This window comes from Drosophila mauritiana, chromosome 3R, assembly GCF_004382145.1.
Source record: "Drosophila mauritiana strain mau12 chromosome 3R, ASM438214v1, whole genome shotgun sequence".
NCBI lineage: Eukaryota > Metazoa > Arthropoda > Insecta > Diptera > Drosophilidae > Drosophila > Drosophila mauritiana.
Genome location: NC_046670.1, coordinates 12,186,025 through 12,212,782, shown reverse-complemented (window position 1 = coordinate 12,212,782; position 26,758 = coordinate 12,186,025). Strand labels below are relative to the sequence as shown.

Below are 26,758 nucleotides of genomic sequence, written 5' to 3'. Positions count from 1 at the left end.
CAACCAAAAACTACAGAAAAAAACGAGAAGAAAACCAGATACTGAAAATAAGGCAGTTGGGCCTGCAATCGGGCCAAGATGCATCTTGGCTAACTGTAATGTCGTCAGCGATCTTGGCCTGACGACGCCATTATGAAATTGCACTGGCAGGGGAGTACGGCTGGCTTGGATACTGGCACCACTGCCAGCCGCCGTTCAACAGATCCGAGGTTTGTTTTCTTTGTCGGACACTTTTCACCTGCTCTCCCACTCTGTCTATTGTGTGCCAGGCCATGCAAATAGTGCTCCAGCCACCGCCGCACGCCCCAAAAGAAAAAATCAACTACAAAAAAAAACGAAATTAGAAACAAACGCGACTCCGCAATCCGCTGATGGTTGCGCCTGTCCGCGAGGCAATCGTCGTCCAGCTGGTGCCACCAGTGTTGAATGTTTGCACTTTCGGATCGCTCACTGAGTCAGTCAGTCACTCAGGTTACGTACACTGAGAAAAACACTATGGGACCTAATTAAGATTGTGCCTAAGTCAGCAGCTTTGTAATATAAGAAAATGATAGATGTTATGAACTTGTTTTTAATGCAAATGTATCTTTAAACTATTCTACTTAAATTGTAATAAATTAAAGAACAAGGCTTTGTTTATACTTCAATATATTTGACATTTGTCAACATTTTTCTTTGTGCAAACAGGCAATCGGAGGGCCTGTCACTCGAATTGGTTACCATTAACCATGGAGCATTCTCCGGGGCTTTTCAATTTCATTTGCGCAATTATTGTGAATTAAGATGTTTACTCAGGCAACGTTCGCTTCTCGTGCTGCTGCGGCTGCTATCTTGCAGATACATTGGGAACTTTCTACGGGCTTGTAGATTCATTTGATTTGAGCCAGCTCATGTGAACTATTCGCCACGATAAGATATGCGAGTGAGCTAATTATGTCTAGGAAATTGTTAAGAGACCCAACTGACATACAAAAAAATAAGGCAAAGAAAAATCTGTAACAAAAACAGCATCTTTAGGTCTCTCAGAACAAAACTTTCACCCGAAAAAAAAGAATCGGATACAAGCGACTACAACAATGACAACGAACAAAGTTGGCCCGTTGTTGCAACAGTTTTATGGCTTAAAATTCACACTCTTAATTGCCAAGAAGTAGTGCAGGCCGGCCGTGTGTGTATCTTTTAGATACTCAAGCGCAACGCATCTCTACGCATGTGTGACCGACCGACCGAAAGACCGATCATCATCAGAATGATTGTAATTACATTTAAGACTGGCCCAGAGAGCAGAACAATGAAAGAGAAAATTAATAGTTAATGCAACTGCAATTGGAGCTGTGCAGGTTAATTGAGCGCATTAGCGGCTCATAACCGAGATTTCTCCTCGACTTTTCTTGGGTACTTTGCCAGGAACGCGCCGTAGATCCGGCTATTCTGTTCTCTGGGGAGATATACATATACTTTAGATTCTACATGAGAATTGGAATATTTAAAATTGGTTAGAAACAATAGTTAAACTAGGATACGATGGGTATCAATTGGATTTCTTGATTTTGACTAGTTTTAACCACAATCTCCTCACTTTTTCTTATATTTCAAGACCCCGACACCACAGTCAAATGACATAATATTTATATATCCGCGTTATTCGATACAGCTCTAGTGGGTTTTTTTTAGAATTACATCGATTAAATGTATGGCAGTGACAGTACGTACCTATTTATATTGCTTTTTCCAGCTGGGAAGTGCGTACGTGAGCTCGTTTTGGATTTCGCGGTCGGTGGCATTTGGTGTATCTGTGCGATAATTCGCAATTGGAGCTGCAACAAACACACACAACACACACCCACTTGCGGTTGTCATCTCCACACACACATAGATGATATTCACTCGAATCTGCAGATAATTTTCCAGTTCTTACGCTTAAGTAGGAAAAGCGTTCGTGAGTGTAAATTGTGTTAAGTTCTTTTTGGCTTTCTCGCCGCGACGGCTTTCTATTTTTCCCGCTGCCGTTGGTGCCACTGCAACGTTATATCTGCTGTGGTTGCGGCCGAGGTTGCTGCCTCAGTTCTGACTAATGACAACCGTTTGGTGGGAGTAGGAAGTGCCACCTCCCTCACCTTTATGTCTTTGTTTTACCTGATTTTTTTCTTCTTATTTTTTTTCGGCGACTGGTTTTCTCTTTGGAGAGATTCTGGAATGTCATAGTTGGATGTTCTTCCCGAGGTCTTTAAAATGACTTACTAATGATAATTAGAGGCATTATTTTCCCATTATTCTTTGGAAATCTGTTTCCTGTAGGTAGCATTTCTGTTGGTTTTTATTGCAATTAAAGCGTCATTTAACTGGGCGTGGGAGCTGTCGATCCAGAAAGATTTGACCCCGCCCAAGTGAAGTGGTAATAAAGACATGACTCTTGGAAAATGATCGCGACCATTCGATTTTTTAATTAAAAAAGCAAGAGCTAAGCAATGTTTTTGCATTGTATTTCATTTTTGGTCGGGATCTATATTGTTTTGCTTTCTATTTCTCATTTTCAGTTTCAATTAAAAATAATGGTCATGCACATTTTACAAATGAGTTTCGGTTCAACGGAGCTTTTGATTATGCAAAAAACTGCAATGGCCAATGGCCACATGTGCCACATGTGTGTGTGTGTGTGTGCTCCACTTATTGGCCAAGATTAACTTTGCCTGCTGTTTGCGCTTTGTTTGCCAACAGATTCAGATTGGGATTCAGCAACATCATCATCTCCATCATCATGGGGTCTTCAGTGGCCGCCGCTTCTTCAGCTTCTTCAGTTTTTCAGCTGTTTTGTGCCTTGAGCTTCCGACTTTCTCCAAACACACACCGCCTGCCATACATACGTATGCTTGTTTGTATACACCATAGCACTGTAGTATATATACACTTGGTTAGCTCGGCGTTATAACAAATCCAGAGTGTGTGCTCGGCTGCTCTGCCTGGCCAGCTGCCTAATGATCCGTCTATGTTATAACTTATATGCAAACCGGCTGCCAAATTGAAATGTGCACGGATTTGGGAGAGTAAGTGTTCCTCCTAAAAGTTTCACCATCTCCCTTGGTCTTTTGCCAAAAAATGTGTTTTGTCTTTCGCCGCATTTGATGTTGATGTATACGCCGCCAACTGTTGTAAACAATTTGGCGTCATAAATGTCTAGATATTACGGCATTTGTCGGCTATGGAAAACGATTCGTCATGAATGTATATCGGGAATATATTGCTGATAGTTTAAAAGTCATGAGTTCTTCTTAAACGTCAAGTTTTGTCATGGTTAACGTATAATATTCATGGGTTTTAAGCATTTTTCTAAATTTTTTATTGATTAGAAATGATTTCTAATCAAGCTATGATTGCAAAAGCTTATTTATAAAAGAATTTTGAGTCAGCAAGAATTTTATCGTGAATTTAATTATTTATCTTGAAACCAACTAATCATATCTCTCTTCTTTTTTTTTGCAGGTGAGTTCACAATGCAACGTGAGTTAACGATTTTCCGTCTTGTGTCATACTGGCCAGAATAAAATAGCCTTGCGTCATGATGGTAAGAAAGAACATTTGCCATGTCGACTTGATAATACCCTAACTGAAAATCAAGTATGGCAAACCCAGTTTTGGGTGTAATTAGAAATCAAAACTTGTTTATGGCCAGACTTGTTTTATTTCTCGCTGCTTTAATAGATCTCTGATTGAGCCAAGTGATCAACATTTCGCAGATTGCTTAACATTTAATAGGAAACTGAAATTGGATGTTTATAAGTAATAAAAACGGTTATCCAAGCTAGACTAAAAGGAGCATTAAATTTTAGGGATTTGGTTGTAGATGGAAATAATTGCAAATAAGATAGCTGATTTAAACCATCTCAGATATATATTTCTTTTAAAGTCCATCGCAATTCCATGCATTTATATACCCTTTTGTGGGCCAGGGTATTCAGAAGACTTACACATTTTATTGGGCAACCAAGCGGGGCCTGGCCAAGGAGCTTGGCTGTCGTTTTATGTTTCATGCGAATCGCAGAAAATGAACAAAAATGTATATGTGCAATTATAATAAATTATTTTCGCGTGGATTAACGAGTTAATGACGGTCGCTACGGTGGAAGCCGAAAAGAGCGCGTGTTTTTAATTGTTAAATTGCTGGCAAGAAAACAAGGCAGCGACAGCCAGACAAACTGAGCTTCACTCAAACCACATTTACGTGGATGCTTGCCAAATTTGTGTCATGCCCCAAATAGGATAAATCCGCATAGAAATAACTCCGGCTGATGGCCAATAGCCACTTCCCCACGAAACGGAAACGGATGAAAGTGTATTTATTTTCAAAAATTACTCAAATCAAATACTGCACACGATGTATGACTAGGATGAGGATGATGATGATGGCGATGGCGATGCTATGCGATGTAGCCTGATGTGTTTGGCCAGGAAATCCAAGCAGAAACATGGCCAAACGCTTGTCTATGACTATATTTAGCCAGCCAGCCAGTCAGACAGTCAAGTTATTGGCAAAGTCTGCCGTTTTGGGGAAAAGCCGATGTAAACAAGTCCGCTGCTGTTGCAACGACATAATTTACCGTAAAATTCATGAGAAAAAGAAGGTAACTCCTTCAAGCATCGGGCATATACAGCTGAGCAAACAATTGTAGAACTTAAAGTTTTTCCAAAAAAAAGGGAAAAGGTATAAGATTAAGGCAAGAGCATAATTGGTTAGCTAAAAGATTTGTGTTTAATATAATCTATATTGTTGAGTTTTATAAGAACCCATTCTATTGGTTTATTATGGTATTATAAGCATTAGGCATCTTTAAATAATGCTGATAATTGTGCTCAATGATCATCTTATTTGATTGTATGAAACTCCCACGCATATCATTTAGTTCTTGGTGCTATTCTCTTGGCCGCACCTGTTGTGTTGTTCGATGGCGAGGGAGGCAGCGGTTGCAGATTCTCTGTGTCTCAGGTGTCTTGCAGTGCCAGCTGTCGCTAGCTTGCAACAAGTTGCCAGCGAAGTTGCTGCCGTCGCCAAGGTCATCGTCGTTTAAAGTGGCCAGCATCCTCTGCTGTTGTTGATTTTTAAGGTTTTCTTTAAAATCTTTTTTTTTTTATTGTATATGCCTTGGTTTTTTTTTTGGTAGCTCTTTGGCTTGGCCATTTTTACCAGTTTGACAAGTTTTTTTCGCAGTCACTTGTCTGTGCTCGCTGACTACTTGGGCTTCTACTCACAACATCTTCTTGTTGTCCGCTTCTCAGATACTTCGATGTTCTTGCGCTCGTATTTCAATTTTGGCTTTTTTCTGTACATATACCTTTTTTTTGCCTCTGCCCCTTGACTTTGCCCATATGGCGCCGCCTAAGGTGTCCCCTTGGCATGGGAGCTCAGTTAAAGCGGAAAATTTATGACCTCCACAAAGAAAGCTTCCACGTACTATACAATTTCATTATGAATTATGCACAGCCATGGCCTTTTCAATAAGTCAACGAACCGGCAACGTTTACTATATAGTAATTACGAGTGAAGATTATTAAGATAATAAATATGTATATGTGACAACTTGGGAAAATAAGATAGGGAACATTACGTAAATTAAACAAACTACTTTGCCTTTATATCTTGTAAGGCACCAAACCTTCCTGAATATTTCCCACTTATGTCTGAGTCATCTAAGGAATATTTTCACTAAAACTGGGGGACATGTGGAAGTGGTGAAGAATAGAAAACTTGGCGGCTAACCGCAGACCTCCTAAGCACGGCAAACCCCCAAACTGGCCCATCCAAGAGGAAAAACATTGTTGAGCGGCTAGAGACTGCGCCCAGCTATTAACGGACGGACAAACCAACAAGTCCGACATCCACACCCCAAATACCCAGTGAACCGCAAATGTGTCGTTGTCAGCGCGTCGTATACTTGATGTGTATTTCCAGTTATTGGCGGCCGCATTTATCGATCGGCATGGATATTAGTCGTCGTCCTCATTTAAAGCTAACCACTGGAATCGCCGTCTCTGTCTCTAATAGCCTTTCGAATAGCTTGTGCGTTTTTTTTCTTTCCATATTATTTTCGCCAAGTTTCTGCTCCCCGGCTGGTAAATAGAAAAAAAAAACTAAGTCTAGAGGCTGGCCAGCATGCAAACAAGTCTTTTATGGCGCTTTTGCAGTGACAGTGCATCACATGGCCATGTTTGGGGCTCTATCTGTTAACTGTATTTGTAAGCCAGCTTGGTTTGTGTTATTTTTATCAATGAGTTAAAGAAACTGGTTACTGCCAGCTATCGTGCACTAGTCTAATTAGTTGCTTGTAGTTGGTTTCTTGTAAATTTTTAATTTGGAAAATTAATAAATTGCCGTGCTTTAATTTGAGGGGAATTGTCAAAAGTGCACTTTTGCCTACTGGTTGTGCAGCTTTTGGCCTATTGTGACTAAACTCTATAAATCATCAAATGTCTTTGTGTTGGCCAACAAAGTCGTGACCAAGAATATGATGTTCTTCTCCATCTTCAAACTGTTTCTTTTTTGCTAAAATTTGCAAGTATAATTCAATGCTAAAAAGGTGAGCATTAGCTTTGTAGTTTTTCTGAAAACGTTTACTATTTTTTTTAACTTAAAACTTGGTTTCTTGTGAAGTATTTAATTGCTAGTTACAAGCATAAAGTTAGTTAACTGAACTAGCAAGTATAGTCACTTTTGATGGCTGTGTGGATAAATGAACCCTGCGCTAAGAAATAAAAAGATAATCTGCAAATCTTTGCCCTTTTGATTGCGAGGCTGGGCTGTAACTAACTGGCTAACTAACTAATCAGCTGCCTCGCATCTCTTTCAATTTGATGCCAGCTGCACACTGTTAATGAATCCATCTAATTGAATTGTTAAACCAAAGCCGCTGTTCTCCACTGGTAGTCTTATTTTGGCTTGTGTTCCTCGAAATTATTTGCCCCCGTCAGCAGATCCGAGTTCCCAAAGCCCAAAAGCCGCCGCTCGCTGTTCAATTGCGGCGATTATGTTAGTCGCATTCAACCGGCCACGGCCATGCAAATGCCACAGCGCCTCTCTAATAGGCTTCGGTTTAACTGGGTTTGGATTTGGGTTTGGTCGGCGGGGCATCATCATCATCCTTAAGCTACAACTGGAAACCAGCAAGGTCTTTGGCTGACGTTCTCCAGCCATTTTATTACATTACATTCAATGAAGGTAAACGCTGAATGTGCTTGCGTTACATAAAGCTAATGGAAATGCTGGGAATTCCAGCGCTGTTTCAGCCTCATTAGCCGAGTGCTTATGAACACAATCCGCCGGTTAACTCGCCTCTCGCCAAATGCCCCGAATAAGTGCAATTCATGCGGCAAGTGCGTTCCTCGAGTGCACCTGAACGGCATCTCTATGGCGTTTAGTCCTCCTCAGACCACGCGGAGATCGCAGACGAAGTGGCCAAATGGCCAAGTGGCCCGGCGTCTAATTATGCTTACCCTTGGTAGCTCTGGTAGCCATTCGCCCAGAGGCCAGTAAACAAAATAAAAAACCAATTTGCCAGCGCCAACTAGGAACTTATAAAAGCACAGTGGTACAACGATTGAAGAAATACGTGCTTAGAAATATTTTAGCTAACGAATGAGTTAGTTAGCTGCCTGTAGACTTAAACCACTGTAGTAAAGCTTTAACTTTTTATATCGGCAATACACAAAAATGTGAAATTCGCATTAGTTTTAAGGAGATCATGTAGTACGATGCCTTAGTTTCGCTTTACGGCCATTTTAAAAGGCGTTTGGGATATTACTGCCATTAAACGGTTACTTAAGTTCCTCGAACACACTGCTTATTGAGTAACAGTGTGCCGTCTCTTTAATTAGTGAACGCGACTTGGCTTCTTGCTCAAAATCCAAACCATGACTTTCTAAACGCAAATTCTTGGGCCAGTTATTCTTGGCCCGGCTAAGCGGAGTGTGATTTATGGCTACCATGGCTGCTTAGATGTTAGATGCTTATATATGCTCGTACACTTTTCAAATTAGCAGCTAGAATAATTGCCCCCTGCGATCTTGGCTTATGACTTGGCCATAAAACCAAAGACAACTCAAAAATGCTTCTACGAAAAGTTCTTAAAACGAAGCGCAACCAGTTTTTGGTCAAATGATATAAAACCAAAGCAAAAGCAGAGAAGATTTTCAATCGGATGGCTTTGGTGTTTGCTCTTAAATTGGCTTCATTTCCGTGCCAAAATAAAAAACCAAAAGAAACAAAAGGCGGAATCGATCAATGGAAAAAGCAGCACAAAACTGGAAATAAGTTTCCCCCCATTTACGAATTGGCTATGCTTTCAATGCCAAAAAGGGTCGCTGTGGGAGCTCCAACAACTTAATGAACCCACTATTTAGCCAAAGCAATTTAATAAAGCCATGAACCTTGAGCCAAGTACATAGAAAAGCGAATAACATAAACATAGTTTAGTTGTTTGTCTTGCCATATAGTCGCTGTTATAATTATTTTCGGGTCTGCTATGAAAGCAAATTTACCCAGCCAGTATCAAACGAAAAAAAAAACACACACAACTGTCAAGAGACTTTTGTCGTCGGACGTATAGACAATGGCCAAAAGAGTGTCAAGTTTAAATATTTTTATATGAGTGCCAAAAAGTGTCGCAGTCTTTCTCACTCGTTTTTTGTTTTGAGGACAATTGGCTTCGTCTATACTTGGCTCTGGAGTTTGGTTACACGGCTTAGCCGGTAAGTCGTATTGATTGAGCCAGACTGAGCCAAAAAAAAATAATAATGGTAATGACACTTCAGATAGGTAGTAGCTAGATTTCTTGGTGGCTAACAGGGTGCTAAAAATATATTTTTTAATCGATAGATAAGCAGTCTATATATACGAACTAAATCACAAGTGTTATGGCAAATTATTTGTTATCAATCGATAGATATCAAAGCTTAGCTGATGAAAAAGTGCGAAATAATTAGTAATATTTGTATTATTTTATTAGTAATTTCCCAATATAAGATGTAACTTGGCACCTCTATTGCTCGGGTGAAAATTGTACTCTGGGTTTTTTATGACTCCGCCTGTTGACAGTCTGGTGAAATATTTGCCAATGAAAATGGACACAGACATTGAACCGGCACAAATCTAGCTGGCTGTTGGCCAGGCTTTTTGTGTGGGTTTCTGGCGATATCGAACGATATGCGATATGTGGGGCCGTAAGTCATCGGCTGCTTGGGGATGTGGCAAATGCAAATATATTCGTCACTGGCTGCAATGCAACCAACATCGAAGTGCAGTTAGTGCAGACAAAAGCCCATGGGGGCATGTCAAGCCAATTAGAAAAGCTGAAAATTGGTTAAGGTTGGGCCTCCCAAAAAAAAAAAATAAAAGAAAACTTTTCCGACCTTCAGAGGAGGGGGGTGAACTGTGCCCCTTCTTGGGCAATTATAACTTTCGGGCAGAAATAGATTTCTTGTTACGCCGCTGCTGCGCCATTTGTACAATTGCCATGGCAATGCAATTTAAGTTTAAATGCGCTATTCCCTCTGCGATTGTATCTGAATAGACACATAGATACTACTTATAAGCGGAACAACAATGCCGACTTTCGCGCTCTAAGTGCTGTGCAATTTCAGTTTCAATTTTACCAATTTTACCATGACCTTTTTTTCTTGGTCTTGGCAGGGCAATTGTTTTGCTGGGTGCCAGCTATATTGGCGCATAAACGCCATCCCATTAGCCAAGTGAAAAGCAAATAGAAATTGGTGCTAAATTATGCCGGAACTAAGCCGTGCCATATAAGCCAAAGTCGCCTCGAATCGAACATCGATTTCCTTGGTCATGCGAGCGGGCTTTTACCTCTTCGATTTTCGGCGCTTGATTTTCGATACTTGCGTCAGCGGGCACGATTGTGTAACAAAGATCAAAGTTAATACGAACTTGTTTGTTTTTTGTTAGCTCAACTGGGATTTTTTCGGTTATCTTCAATCGAAAAACGGAGGCAAGGTGAACGCCCCAATTTTTGGTGGGGTTTTTTGAACTGAGTGGTCAAGAATCCATTAGGAATCACGTGTTTTGTAATTATGTTTTAAAAATCAATTGCCACTGTTATATAGCTTTTATTAGGGTTTTTAGAGTTTTTCAACCCTGTTAAGTTTACCTTTTCGAACGGAAATGCTTTAGTTGAAAGCAAAATACCTATGCAGCTGTGATAATAGCGTATAATTTAAAAACTCAGCTGCATGTCGAGCATTATATTTAACTGAAATTTTGCGCAGACATCTGGGAAATCCGTCAGATTCCCCATTATCCTTTCCTTTCGCGACTGTCGGAGAGCTTTCCGCACTTTCATTCACTCAAAAAAGAGTTAAAAAGGAGGTTGGTAATTAATACATAAATCCCCGTCCGGCCGTCACAATAATGTCAGCATTGCGACTGCTTACCCCTTTTTGGGATAGGCTTATCTCCGCTCGGAGATCCACAAATCCGCAGATCCGTCTGACAATCTGAAAGTCGACTAATGAAAATATTAAATTTAATGAAATGAATATTTCTGCCTTTTAACGAAGGCCTTAAGCTGCTTGGCACGTGAAATCTCTATCTCTATAGAAATGCCGGGCCAAAAGAAATGCCAGCGAAAGTGTTGCCTGTTAATTTCTACCCAACGCATTTGGCCAACTCCTCGGACTCACTGACTGGCCTGGCCAACTGGCCACGGCGTCAATCAAACGTTGTCGCAGCTGTCGGCGAATAGCGAGCTCATATTCATTCACTCACTCACTCATTCGCTGCTCACTCGGTGTTGTACTTTCGAAAGCAATTTAGTATTTGTTAATGAAACTTAAATAATGCTCCAAATAAGCAAATGGCAATCAAAAGTCATTATGTGCATATAAAGAGTGCTCTTAACGACTGTACAAGCTGCACTTTCAGCTTCTTCTGATTGCGTTCAGTCAGCTGTTTCATAAGCTCTTGTATTTATAATTCATATGAACCTAACTCTGTTCAAGATATTTTGTTTATAAATTTTTTATTTTTGAAGAAGTTTAGTGGAAAAAATACTAGTAAAATTTAAATACTAGTAAAATTTTAGTTTATTTGAAAAGTATGAAAGTGTTTTCTGTTATGTTGAGGTATATATTTTTTGAAGCCTCGGGCTGTACAAAATTTTGAACTGGCGCCCTTCGCTGGAGGTTGCCCTGCCCTGCCAACTGACAGCTCTTTTCAGTTTTTGTTCATTCGCCCGTTTATAATGTAACCGCAACTCGATTTTTTCCCCTACAGCCATATAATTTTATAATTTTTTTTGCAGCTTTGCTTGTTGGCATAGTATAGTATTACCTCTGATACACTATGGTTAAAAGGGTGTTGTGTCCGTGATTATTATACATCACTTCATCTAAATAAGAATTGGTATACCTTTGATAGGCAAAAACTATAAAAGTGGTTGTAATGAGTTTGTAAGCGGAAACCTTGGGCGGTTATTTAAATCAAATTGTGTTTATTTTAGATACAAATGTCAAAGTTTTCAGAAATGAATGTTTGAATGTTTATTTAACATGGGCCGTTAAATGAGCATAAAATTGCCAAAAATCAATAGAGCAATAAAAAAAAGTAATAAAATGTAAAATGCTTTAGTTTCACCACAATTTCCACATTTGGAAAAATCACATCATAAATATTTTTCATTTATGAAATAAAAACAACAAAAATGTAACTATGCATTTTATGGCGGATTTAAATTTTACAGCTCAGGGCGGATGCTTGTAAAAGTTCCAGGTGTCTTGACCACAATCGCCTTCGGCCATTCCTGCTGACTATCTCTCCCGTGGCTGCTGGACAGCTTTGTTGTGGTCTGGAGTCCCACTTCCATCTCTCCTGCCATCCGAAGCCCTCGAGCTCTTCCCGTTTCCCTGGTGGTTATGCGACACGTTGCCCATTCCGAAGGAAAGTATTGTGGTTGAAGCAAACACCAACGCAGAGCTCGCCCTTTCGGTGAAATAAAAATTGGGGGGAAATAAAAAAATAATACAAAAAATGGAGAATTACATTTTGAATGCATTGTCTTTTGTGCAGAGTGCAATTGCCGGCCCTTCCGTTAAATGTGCAACTTTCATGGTGGCTGGCGGGCATAGGCAAATCGCAAATCCGAAACCAACGCCGAAGCTAAAAACCATTCGATGCCGCACCGATAATAAATTTCCCTCATTGTTACCTGGTCGCGGTGTTGCTGTTGTTATTATTATTATTGTTTTTTTCTTACCTGGCTTTATGCACATAGCAAACAACATCATCATAATAAATTTCGCCTGATGTACGACGGCTGTTGTACTTTAATAAGCAAAGTGCTTGGGCTGGCCGCTTGGCTGGTTAGCCCGGCCTGGCCATCCACTTGCCACTTTTCCCATTTGCCATTGCCCATTGCCCACTGGCCAGCAGCTACTAGCCACCAGCCACCAGCCACCAGCTAGTAGCCACCGTTTGTCCACTTGGCCATGCAACCTGCAACCCGCAACACCAAGTTTGTTGAACCTCAATCAGCGGGCAGTGCAGGGTTCGTAAATAAATTAAATACCTTGGAGTGTTGGCCTAAACAGATGTGGCCAAAATAATAGTGGGAGCTGGAGGATTACATCATTTATTTAGACTATTTTTCTTGAGGATATCAGCTCACTTAAACAAGAATTTTCTAAAGAAATATTATAAGATATTAGAGTTTTGCTTAGTACAACTCTTTACATTCGGGAATATAGAGTAATTTCTAGATTAATATAGAATTATATTCTATGGATAATGGTTTGATATGCTCTGATTTGACCACATTTGGGCTTAACTATAATTAATTAGATTTTATTTATTAACCCTCTGTTCGCCAGTTGCATTGTTTGTGTCTGCCGTGAAATAATTTGCATGCGTCAACGCTGCCATCTTGGCTGCTGACTAAGCGCCGCGCACTTCCGCCTTCGTTTTAACTGGCTAAGATACGTGGTTGTCACTTGCACGTCGGCCATGCAATTAATTAAGTGGCTATATATGAATGTGTGTGTACCCAAGTATAGTGTGTGTGTGTGCGCGCCGAAAGGTGTTAATTATCAACGCTGTTGCATGGCTAATAACTGGGCTATACCCACACACCGAGAATAGCATAGTTGGCCCAGACACAATGGCCCAAGAGAAATCTTCACTTTTTGGCAATGTGTGGGCCATAACCGTAATGGCATCTCATTAGCATTGCATTAACGACACAATCATAATTTTTAATGATGGAAAACGTGCCAGCTTCGGGTCACAAAAAACGCAATCAAAAAATGTATATTAATAAAAGAGTTGAATAAAAGTATCGCTGGCGGGCACTTTCTCGTTGACAGATCGTAAATGTGATTAAAGAATATTTCTTTTTTTTTTTTTTAATACGAGCAGCACTAACGAAAATCGCATTCGTGCTTTTCATTTACATCACCCTGAGTTTTCACTTTCCTCGGGCAAAAGTTCACTGCTCTTTCTTTCATGTTGCTTATTAGCCACTCGCATTTCTTTGCCATTTTTTATAATTCGTAGTTTATTGTTTTTGGCTTTTTACTTGTCTTGTTTCTGCTGCGTTTGGCATGCAAATTACCAAGTCTACACAATAACCAGGCTGCAACTGCACCGCAAAATTGTTGAAATATTTTCACTTGCTTCTGTTTTTACCACCGCACAGCGCTCATTCGAAATAATAACTTTATTTCTCATGCCCTTGCCAAGTTTGCGGGTGCTACTACATTTGTTGTATTTAGTGGGGAGATTTATCAGTAAAAGTAACTTCAAAATGTGCAAATTATATGTTATTAAATCAATAAAGTTAGCAAAAAGTTTCTATTTACGTGCGATCTTATCAGCATGATTAAAACTAGTTCGTTATTTTGACCCACATTTGCATGCTAGACAGATAATAGAAGAATAAATAAGTCAACAATCAAGTGATATGTATTCCTTTAATTAAGTAAATATACTTCACTATTTATCTGTTCTTTTTTACGCTCCTTAAGTGGCATACATTGTTAATAAATTTTATTGCATAGATCAGTCTAGAAAGAGTGATACAACTTCGATTTTGTGCTGAAGATGGCTTTCATTTTTGTTTCTGCCATTTTCCTTTGCCAACTGGCGTTTCGTGCTACTTTGCAGCTGTTTATTATGCCAGGCAGGCCTTTGTTTTGCTTGCCGCCACTGCTTCTGTGCATTGTTGCTCATACGCCCCGTTGCCATTGCTGATTTGCACTCATTTCGTTTCAATGCACTTCCCATGCAGGCAAAACGCAACTGCAACTGCAACTGCATCTGCAGCAGCAGCAACAGATGCAGCAACACAGGCAACAAAGAGTGGCAACATTAAGAGACGTGCTTAGAATCAGGTCTATAAATAAGCAGGGAGCAAGGCAACATACATAAATAGCATTGACTCGATGCTAGAAAACGTCAGAACCACCCAGCTAATCAACGACCAGACATCGCATTCGCACTCACATTTGCTGGTAATCATTATTAATAGGCGGGCAATTACAACACCCGGTAGATAAATAGATGTTCCCAAGGCTACTATCGATAAAGCTGCAGAAAGCAGGTAAATCGCAACAATGGGAACCAGTGCACTGCAAGAAATTCCAACTAATTGGAGTTGATATAAACACATTTTAGTTATGTGTAAGAATAAATTGCAGAATGGTCAATGTATTGAAAAATCTTCAAAGCTAAAGATTTCAATATAATCTTGTTTTTGAAAGTATTAAATTAAGTTTTTTTTGTGTACAATCAAGATTGCATGGCTGGCTAGTCAAACAAGCTAAAAAAGAAGGAGCAGCGAATACAAAAGCTTATAAAATAAAATATGCGACTACTGTAATAAATAAATGCGGCAGCTCCAAAGTCGCCAGCTCAATTAATTCGATCGCCAGCAGTTTTGTGTTGTTTTTTTTGTTTTGCATGGCAGAAATTAATGTTGAAATTAGACAGACAAATATTTGCCACTGCAAATCACGACTCTGCGGCTAGATCATGCAAACGAACAGCTAAAACAAATTGCGAAAAATGCATTTTAAATTGAATACACACTCGAGATTTATACCCACTTCGAATCACTATTCATACAAGATGAAAATGTTTAATTGTATCTGTGCAAACGACTTCAGTTGAGTGCGCACTGAAGCGGCATGTTAAAAGGTCATTGTCTGCCAATCGAGCAGCAAGCAGCAACCGCAGAAGTTGAGCCCAATATCTGATTATAAAACACAATCGAAACTGAAGTCGAAAAATTAAAAATAATAATGAAAAAACCGGAGAGCTGGCCGTCAAACAGCTGGGCGGTTTTTTGTGGCTTTTAAGTTTGAATACGATTTATAATTAATCTTTCAGCTTGTGCCTTTGTCTTGGCCAATTCTTAGTTTTGGGAAAGGTTCTTCGGTTCTTTGGCTTCGGACTTCCCCGAAAAGCAGCTGGCTTACGGACAGCCTTCAGTCTTTTCATTCGCTTTTTAGATGCTGGCAAGATTTTAATAGCTGGTAATTATGAAAAGTACAGCTGTTCGTTGTTGGCCCGGTCCCAGCTTTAACTGCATTTAGTCACAGTTTAGTCAGCGGCAGCCAAGGCGATGCCAGATTTATGTCTCATTCGCGGTTTCAGTCGTTGCAAGGCCTTGGGAAATCTCTTCTCAAACAATGGCGCATTAAAAAAGATCCGACTGGAAGAAAAAAAAATCGAAAACCGAGGCGTTGCCGGCGAATTCCTGAAAGCGGTTTATAACAGCAGTTGTCTGCTCTGCTCAGCTCTGAGCCAAGTTGAGTTGATTCGAGCCACGTTAGTTTTATCAGCGTCCCGCCCTCTCGGTCTTATCTTTCTCTTTCTCTATTTGTGTAATGCCATTTTCTCTTTGCTGTGAGCTTCATTAACACATCGGAATTTCACTTTCACAGATGTCAGCCGCATTGATTTTTAAAGTATTCCAGGAAATTTCCCTATATCAATTATCAGAAGTTTTCGAAGAATTTCAGGATGAACTTATGCATATAGCAGGGTAAAGGTTAGCTTATAATTTACTATATAATTTTCTTACTTATATCTTAAATCGAATTTCCTTTAAAATAATCCATTTAAATCTCTTTCTCTATTAATATGCCTGCCACAAAGAATTCCACTTTCACGCCTGTCAAATTTGATGAATGAAAGCTTGAATCGAATTTAAAAACCGAATTGATACTAAACCTACAGCCAGCTTTAATCGTGGCCATTAATTTGGCTTTTAACTGCTCAATTTGTTTGCCATCTTTTGCCTTTTTTGCCTTTTTTTTGGCTTTGCAAATAAAACTATCCTTGGGGCTCACTTTATACCATTGACGTCAAAATTGTTTGGTCGATACGAGAAGTGTACGGAAAATCGTTGCTCTCTTGACTTTGAGTGACACTTTCCGCTGTGCGAAAAGTGAAAAGTTGTTATTAATATTTACACGATGAAAACTCTGTTCAAAGTGTCAGTTGCATTTCATTTGGCTGTTTAATACTTGATGGCTACACCTGCTCCATGGTTAAAAATACACTCAAATGGCTGTGTATATGAGCAATTATTTTTTGTTTGACCAATTTCATGCAAATATGTTTTTTTCCTATGTTTTTTGTTTTTTTTTTTCTTCTCACCTTCACATTTTAGTTGTTATAATAATTAATTAGCTATATAGTTTTTGCAACTATAATTAACTAGCATTTGATTACCGGAAGCCGTTTGCAGGTGTCCGAGGCAAAGGTTTATGCAATTTATAACTGAACGGTTGAATGAAAAGTCTTACGACTTTTCCCATAATTAAATTAAACTGTTTGCCATTAATAGTTGTCAGACAGAAGACATTGTAGCTTCCTCGGCCCATATATGTCGGTCCAAATGTCAGAGCCATAAATTGATCACAAACATAATAATAATCCATGTGACAATCGGGCCTGTAGAAAAATTAACCATCAGGCCATTTATGAAACACGAAATGTCAAAGAAGCCGTATACGATTCAATTGAATTCGCATTGAATGTGAATTGAATTGGGTCTATATACAAACGAGGCTACTTCCAAATGTGGACGAACCTCCCTAGGCATAAACACACACATACAAGCCACGTCAATCCCACAAAATTATGTAAATTTGTTTGACAAAAACAAAAAAAACAGCGGAAAAATTACATGAAATTTAAACCGAAGCCAAGCCGATCAAAGCGGCAAATTGAAAATCCCCAGACAGTTAAATTGATTACACTCTAAACATAAATATATGTAGTTTACATATATATTTAGATTTTTTTTTAGTTTTTCGTCTGTCTCTCGACAACTTGTCATTTTGGCCATATTTGGCAACTGGCTCGATGTTGTTTCACTTTGTAACTCGTATTTGTTGCACTTAAGGCGCCTAAACATTTGCCGCAATCAAATAATTGCCTTAATAAATTTGCTTAAATTCGCCATAAGTACCAGCGATTTGCACTGCGCGTCCTGTCTAAAAATAAATCATCTACACACGTGGGCCTCACCTGTCGCGTGTTTTCTGTCATTTTGGAGGCGTACACTTTGTGGGCCGATCGGTGGGATGGAATAGATGTGGTCACCGCACCGAGAAGTGGGAATCTCCGATTTATTTGGGAAGTGGTTTCAAGATATAGAAGCTTCTGATTGGATATTTATGTTATTAAGATGAGTATGAACTCACTTGAACTCGGGCTAAATCACTTCTTAGATTGTTTAACACGAAAACCACCTTTATTATTCAATTTAGATAATTACTCAATTTTTACAAAGAAGTTTACATTTAATATGATTGTCAGAGAAACGGTTTTTTGTCACACGTGCATGATACTGTTAAGCTTGAGAAAATACTTTAATTTACTTAACTTTTATTTGCGAACATGTTTTTCAAGCCTTATTGTAAAAGGCGATAGAAAAAAAGGCAAACAATTAATTTTATTGGCTATTACATCATCGAAAAGCCAAGCGGCGTTGCTTGATCTAATGTCTTCTTCTGGGGAAACACCTTTTTTTTTGGTCAGCTTGTCTAATGATCTCAACGAATAACTCTATAATTTTTCACAGCGACACACTCAATTGTGGCATTTAGACTTGGCCATAAAGCCCACTCGATATCGACCATCTTTGGCGACGTCTCACGCATCTTTTCGTGCCAATTGTTGGCCAACAGCGACTCCACTTTGGTTCCTATTTTCGGCTCGGGCAGGCAGGCAAATCCAGTTAAGAGCCGTAAAGCCACTTTGATTATTTTCACATTGGCAAAGCCGTCGATTTCTTCTATGCCCTGACTTTCCTGGTCAAAATAAGCTGGACAATACAATGGCGGCGGACAATGAAAAAAAATCAGTTTTAATGGCTGGAGACCATAAAGGCGTCATGGCTCATAATTCATTTGGGGGGCGAACTTTGGATTTCGGTTGTGGAGCCGAGCCATCCGTGATTGCGCTATCTCCTACCGGCTTGTCACTCTCTCTCCTTCCAACGCCGCCCCCCTTTTTTCTCTCTGTGCACCTCCAGGTGGTTCCGGCCATGCCATTTCACACTATCGCCGGTTTATCGGCAATTTGATTTGGCTCACTCGGGCTAACCGTCAATCGGCCCTGAGTCGTAATTGTCATGGTTTCCAGCTTAAAAGTGCCAAATCCAACTGGCAGTCTACCCATTTTGCGTCATACGATTCGCTGCAGTTCCATCCTACACGGAAAATTTATTTGATGACTTTCTATGCATTCATTATAATAATATTAGTTGTTCTGCATTAAGATTTTAAATAAGTTATACTAAATTCTTTCTATTTTAAAAGTTTGCATTGGTTGTTATATATAACAAAATGATGTTAGTTTAATATATTTTCATTTTTATAGATTAGAATGCTTTGTGTTTGCAGTGTACTTTCCCGGCTTTTCCATATCCCGCTTTTCTCTCAGTTTTGTCACTGCCCGATGGCTGGATCGTAAAATTTTCTAAGCTCATTATTTGCTCATATTTTTACTATTGGCCGGCAGGGCTTTTGTTTGCAGCTGTAGTAGAAAAAAAAGTGAAAAAATGTTTTAACGCTATTTCTGTTGCTCTTTGATGACAAAGTGAAAGTTTTTTTTTTGTCTTTGTGCCGGTAAAACGTAACAACTAAACAAAGCTGCGGGCCATATAGCCATAACTATATATACACATACATATAGTTAGGGTTTATATATGTACATATCATATATATATACCTATCCCCCATGAAAAGAAAATTCGGTCTGTTGTGTTGACAGCTCTTTTCTGCGGCTACGAACGAGTTGAGTATGCGATAAAAATTTGTCACATCTTGTTAGCTGAAGATGTGAGGCTTTATTACTCTCGGTTTTCACACCCCTCAAATGGTCAGCGCTAGTTGGCTGGAGTTGCCCTAGGGAGTGGAAATTCACCAGGTGTGGAAAAGCTACCGTGAAAATTTAAGTTTTAAAGATGATAGGCAAAGGTCAAAGCATCGAGCTTGTGTTACATTATGTTGTAGTTCAAAATTGATGATAACTAGTACCTTAATTAATAGATGAATACAATTAAGTTAATTAAAATTCGGCTACTGTACTTCCATTGCCAAGAAAAAGCCATACCCTTGCCAATATTTCCATTCCACTTTCATTTTGCATTTATTTAGCAGTCAGACCTTGTTTTGGATATGTGTCACACGTTGCGTATGAGTAATCAACTGGCAAAATCTTATCAAATGTCAGCCGGTGAAATGCAAACAACAATCAACTGGCCAAGTTAAATGGAAAACATTTAGGCAGGCAAGCGCTTGTTTATCAGCCAACAACTCTCGATAAGCCATACAAAGCCAAAAGGCAATTCAGCAATGCGCTTTTAAATTGCGACGCCATTTTTGGCCTATCAACTATCGGCTAAACGTATTTTGCATATATTTATAAAGACTGGCACACACACAGGTGGGCGCAGCTCCAAAGAAAAATAATAAAAATAATACAAACTGAAACTAGCTGGTTCGGCGAGGTGCTGACAAACTGCACATAATAAATATAATATGTATTTTGTATAAAATAAATCAGAGCCACGAAAGTGAAACGTTCACCGGATGTTGGCAGATTGACAAAACGGAGCGCGAAACTATCGATTGCCGGGGTGGCCGACTCGAAACCTACCTCCTACATGAATATATAAACTATATATATATACTATATGTATCCAAGTGTCTCTGGTTGGATGCATTGACAGATTGCCGTGTGTAATCGCACAATCGTGCAGTCATTGGCACATTAAAAGCAGCGAACACAAAAAAAGCTAAACCGTCTATTTCTGATGTTGCCTTTTGTAAAAGTGCATTGAACAGCGAAATTAATGCAAGTCAAGTAATGCGGAAAAGGGCGTGCCGTGTCGGTTATTTGGCTTTTAGAATAAACTAACAAACAAAAAATCGAAATCGATATATAAACAAGTGGCCAGAACTACGGACAACGAAGACGACGTCGCCGGCGAACAAAGAAAAGCTTGAAAAGCTAAACAGCTGGAACAGCTGAAAATCGTGCAAATTGTGTACAAATTGCCCAACTTCCGGCGGTCAACGCCAGTTATCGCGTGACCACTCAGGGGATCAGATTCCAAAGCCAATAGCTTTAGCTGACTGCCCAAATTATATTGCCATGCTAATGAACAGAATGGCCGGGCAAAAGTGTGAAAATTGTGTGAAAGTTCCGGAGTTGTTCGGGATGCAAACAATGGCACATTGACAACAAAAACCTTAAAACGAAAAAACCCAAAAGCGAAATGCAACAACTATTGTTTTGCCGGAAAATCGATTAGAAATCGCTGGCAAATGACAGCAGAAGAGGTGTGCCCGTTGGCTAAAACCCGACACTGGAAGTGGCAGCCAAGTCAGATGGCCAGCTACAGATACTATCGATACTGCATGGATATATGTAAGAGCCAAGAGCCCCAGGAGACCCCAAAGGATATCTACCATTCCATATTGACGGCAGCCTGCGGGAGCAGCACTTTATGAACGTTTATCGCCGTCATCGCGATCATCATCATCATTATCATTATTGGCATTGCTCTGCCGGTCAGGCAAATCCAACAGGCAGACAGACAGACAGGCGAAAGTTTAGCCCCAAATGTGCACGGTGGTTAATAGATGAGAGCTTGTGCCAAAGGTGCAATTAAAATTTAAAGCAGTTAATTAATTTAATGCAAAGTGCCGCCTAACGGTGGGTTTCGGTCTACAAAGCACAAGCGGCGCCAATCAACTCAAAAAACCGCTGCACAGTGGGCAAATTTAATTAGATTTCGCATATTTAATCAAAGACTAGCTTTTAAACAGAATGAGTAATTCAATATGTACTCATTCAGTTGAGATTATGAGCTCAATTTTAGTAAGATGTTAAATTAATGTTTCTAGCAATTAATCAGGCAATGAAGTTCTACATTTTATAGTAATGTTACCAGCTTATCTTTTGCAAAAAGCAATTTAATTAAAGTTAAAACTTTATAGCTTACACTGTTTTTTGTGGTACAACTAAATTGTCGCTGCACTTTATTGGCTTGATCCACAGTAGTCTGCTGATAGTGGTTTCTTGATGTGTTAACCAAGTTTTTATTAAGTTTGTCCAGTTTTGCTTTGCGTCTTGCGCATAATTTATGTGTTTAATTACTTTTTTTTCTTAGCTATTTTTTCCGTAATTGCATAATGTCTGCGAAACTGTCTGAACATTATTAATAGTTATGTTTTTCGTGCATTTTTTTCGAAAAGTATCAAGTAATTGGGCGTTGCTTAAAACTTGAGCATTTTTTATTAAGTTAGGTAACTTAATTTAGTAGCTCTTATTAAAAGTTTTTCTAACAGATTAGTTCAACCTTAGCTATTTATTCACTTAAAGCTTTAGTGGCTTTAATGTAGTTCCATCAATTTAATTTAACTTAATGAAGAAAAACAGCAAATAATTGAGAAAATTACAAAAAAACTAATGTAGGGAAAAAAATAAAAGACGCTAAGAAAACAAAAGTTAAACATGGGAAGAGGAAATTTGACAGGCGACGATTTGCCTTGCAACATATGTTGTAAATGTGTCAGTTACTATTGTTGCAACTCCTTTTCAACTGGAGTGTACTTTTTTGGCAGCTTTTGTGAAGCACCCAACAAAAGCCAAAAAATGCTTAATTTAATTACAACACTTGCGTTCCGTTGACTGCTGCGACGATTACCAAAGCCGCTGAGCACCGAACACTTAGACAATTATTTTCCATTGCCACATGTGGAGGGAAATGTGTTGCAAGCACAGAGTCCGACAGTTTGCTGTTTGTTATAGAAATTAAAAATAATCTAAAAAAAAATACGAACACCCAAAAACATAAAGCGGCGAACTAATGACGGCTAATGGGAAATGGCTTAAAGCGGCGATGGTGGGTTATACTTCAGTATTTTTTTTAAATCTATTTATTTATTTTTTATCTTGGCGTGGCACCATAGATGCTGAGATGTCAGACATGGCAATTGCAATTGTCTTTTAATTTTTAAACCAACTGGCGGCTGTCAGAGCCGCAAAACGGCAAACGCACAATGCCCCAAGAGCCCAAAGACCCTGTTGTTGTCTATACGCGAAGTACCATAGTTCCAAGTTGCGTCAGAGGCTGGCGGCCAAACCCAGACGCCAACATGTAACTGCATTGAAATTGAATAGGAATTGGAATTGGAATTGAAATTGAAATTATAAATTGGCGTAGTCAATGTGCCGGGCGATGACTGCTGGAAAACGCCATGCCACATGCATAAGTCATGTTCGGGGAGTGGGTCGGATAATTAATAAGCGCTCCCAATCCGTAATATGCCGTTGAGCTCTGTCCCGCCAGTTTCGCCTCGCCAGGCAGGGCCTAACATGCATAATTATATGAGCACTACGAGTCCATGAGTCCATGAGTCTGGTACATCCCCGTAAATGCACACACATTCGACCATTCCATTCGAGTGTTATGCAAACCCATCACTAATTTTAATGATGGGGCGGGGCGGAGAAGAGAAGGTTGCACTTCAAAAATGTTTGGTGTTGCATGGCAAACTTCAATTAAAACGAACGAACCAACAACCGAAGAAATATTCAAACGAAAATTAGTATAGGAAAGCTAGGCTTAAGTACTCTGCACCGATATTCTTTTGACTATATTTTAGGATACTGTATTTGCAAATCTCGATGCATAAACAAATATCTCAATATATGGCACAACAACAAACCGGAGGTCATGAAAAAACAGCTCTTGTGCAGCTTTTGATTTTTACAACGATTTTTATTTGCAATTCCTTCGGCTGGAATACAAAAAGTTTATGATCGTTCGTTTATTGCCCTATTTTGAAGTTTTTGACTTGGAGAAAACTTCAAACAGATATTTCAAGAGCTTTGCAAAAAAATACAGCAAAAAGCTAGGCAATAGCAGCAAAATATTATGTATACGTAATAGGGCAGGAAGTGATTGTGCAAAAGAATGACGTCAAAAATCGATCAAACAAGTGCTAACCACTCAAGAAACTAAAGAAAATAGTGGGGAACAAAAGCTGTGATAACTAATACTTACAGTTGAATTCGCTAAACAAACGTTTTGGCATTTGTCATGGCTCATCTGATTAATTTCCGTCTTAAATCAAACTATGACTTTTCACAAATAGCAAACGTTCTGTGATTTATGAAACAGTTGCTGCCTGGATTTATGACCAATTCGCCTGATAATTGCTTTGGTGTCAGGCACACTGAGGAAATGCCAACTGTTTGTAAGGTAGGAAGATCTCCTGCTGGCTGGCTGGTGGGAAGACGAGGTGCTGTGTTGGCTGTCTCTAATCACTCGACAAGCCCAAAACCCTGCTGGCTAGTGTACGAGTACTAGCAGGCGACTCAAGTGGTGGGCAGCCTAATTGAGAGCGGCTCTGTCGCCCAGGCCAAGTGCGTTTTTCCGTCTGTCATGCCGCACAACGATGCTGCCGCAATGATGATCAACCCAATTGCCATGGCGAGTAATAAAACTTGAGGAATCAGCAATGCGTGGCAGCAGCGCGGAGATGATAGTTTGCGCCCACGACGCAGATGATGATGATGATGATGTGGAGTTGATTGGGACGTTGGAAGACAGTGGTTGGATTCGCTGAAAATTGTGATCAAAATGGATATGAACAAAATATTTGCAATTGAAGTTGTTAAGAAGATTATAGGATAAACATAAAGTATTCCAAAGTGGAGAAAATTCATAACATAACAACAGTTATGTGCTTATGTTGTGGAGCTCTTCGTCACTAACTTGCCTTCCAGTTACCTAAAATCACTGCATTAGAATCAATATTCAATCAAAACATATTCTTTAGAATACTAAATCTCAGTGTGATACTAAGAAATTATTCCACTGTTCCACGCCTCCTGAAAGTCGAACCATATCATACCACTAGGCGCAGCTTGGGAAGATACAACATCGGCACAGTGACAGACGCCTCGTTCGAGTGACAAGGAAGCACTTGTGTCCCCAGTCGTCTCTAGAGGGTATAGTGAATTGCGATTTGCATATGTGTCTCCGAAATGCGGTGCATTGGAAACTCTATTATTGCTCGACTGAGTATTTTCCAGGTCGTGGGCCAAGAGGCCAGATTGCCGAGTTAATTGAGCAATAAGACTCAGAAATCATAAAGCCAATCGCGATGCTCGAATGGATGACGGTGCCCCGACATTGAGCTTAGTTTTTCTCCATTTTTTTTTTGTTGTATCTGTTTGGTGTTTTTGCTTTTTGAGTGACAGTCAGCCGACGTTTGGATTGTTCGGTTTCAATTTCGTGGTTGACAATGGATTTTGCTATATAATTACACGATCTTCAATGTGACTTCTCCACCACTTCCCATGCTTTGATGTTCGCCACGCTCCACAGGCAAGTCGGCCAAAAAAAAAAAAAACAAAAACTAAAAATGGGAGGAAAAGTGCATGGCGATTATGCAAGCCATGGAATTATGAGCTATGCTTCCTGGGCCCCTCTCTCTGTTAATTAGCTATTAAATAATGGAATGGCCCAGCCAAGAGCCGTGTCATGTGAATGTGGGCCAATTTTCATGCTTCATTTGCAATGATTTTGCCATTAGAGTCTGACCAACATTTCCGACCGCCGTCAAAACTCCATCGCATGCAATCAGCTGAGTTATATTTCTTTCGGTTTTTGTCTTTCCCAGCTCACCTCTTTTACTTTTTCCTACCAACCGAGAACAACGGAAAACACAGACAACCCAGTTGCCTGGTTTTGGCCCCTCCATTGCCACATATATAGTGTTCATGGCACTTCGCCGACATTTGTTTGATCAATAGCTATAGCTATAGGTAAGGCAAAAGCAAAAGCAAAAGCCGGCCGACAAAACGGCTGCCAGGCAAATTTATGTTTATTGCATGTGAAAGTATTTTGCCAATCAATTGAGTTGCCGCCGCTCGAGAAACATTCTCGTCCAGTGAAAGCTTTTCACCCGGTTGACAAACAATGGTGCACTTGAAAAATAAACCATGCATTGCATAGGTAATTCGTATAACATATTATAGAGAAAAGTTTTGTTTATTTGAGAAACATGTGTACCATTTTGTAAACATTTAAAATATCAAAAAAAAAAAGTACTTAAGTCTTACTCTCTGAGACCAAATATTCGTTGTTTTCCGTGTAGTTCCCGTTCCTTTTCCAGAGCAGATGTTGGAAAAAGGGGAAAACAGAGATAAATAGACAAAACGAAGAGAAAAACTACTTTTACTTGGCCCGGCCATCTGCGGCCTGTTCTAGTTAAGCACTCGGTTCAGATCAGACCATTGACTTGGCTTGCGTTGCATAGTCATGGCCTGGGCCAAGCATACACTGCATGATGATTGTCACAAATTGCTGCATCGATTGGTGTTGCAGCTACATATGTATGTTGCTGCTTGCTAGTTGCTAGTTGCATGCAGCGGCTGCATTAAGCTGCACTTTTGTTACAGTTTTCTCCACGGGTCGCCGGCCAGCGGGCGATCGCTCTGCCGCGCACTGCAATGCAATTCATCAATCATAATTTGTATGTCATTCACTAATCGTTCGCACTGCTCCCGAACTTCTTTGGCCAGCGATTGCTCCACCATGATGATCAATTCAATTTACTTAAAGTAACGCAATGCTATGGTGTTTTCTCTCCAGTAATTATCGATCGATCCCACTGGGGCCCTTGCGTAAAGCCCCTTGATAATGACTTGTGGCGATGTAAGCCGATCTTGGTGTGGCCTGGCTGAAAGTGCAGCCCATCGCACTTGACCATCGAAATCCGAAACAACAATGATTCATGGGATTTTCGCGTCTCGTGCGTGATTATCGAGTATTGGTGGAATGATGGTTGTTGAGAGTTATTATTAAAAGCTTGGGAAAAGTCTTATGTTAATTAATAATCCAAAGAATATTTCACAATCTAAAAATGTGTACAAATCCAATAAGAGCTCTTCAAATTTTCATATTCAATTGCTATTTGTTATTGATGGAAATACAAATTGGTTGGGAATTTGAGCTAACAGGTGGAGGCCACGAAAGATGACTGGCTAACCCTGAACATGGTGTAATGGAAAATCAAATTTACATTTATCTCATGTCGTGAGTCTTTTGTCAGTGAATTGTTTATGTTAAATTATAAGATCTACAAATAAAGATCTTTAGAAATAAATATTATTAAGAATATAATATTCAGTAAGCACCTAACTAAATATTCCATTAATAAATGA

General features: G+C 39.6%; 1 protein-coding gene across 7 annotated transcripts in view; it reads left to right on the top strand.

The window, feature by feature from the left end:
• LOC117144458 overlaps positions 1-26,758 on the top strand; it is a 60,892-nt gene that overhangs the window by 26,528 nt on the left and 7,606 nt on the right. The gene's annotated exons all lie outside the window — the stretch shown is intronic.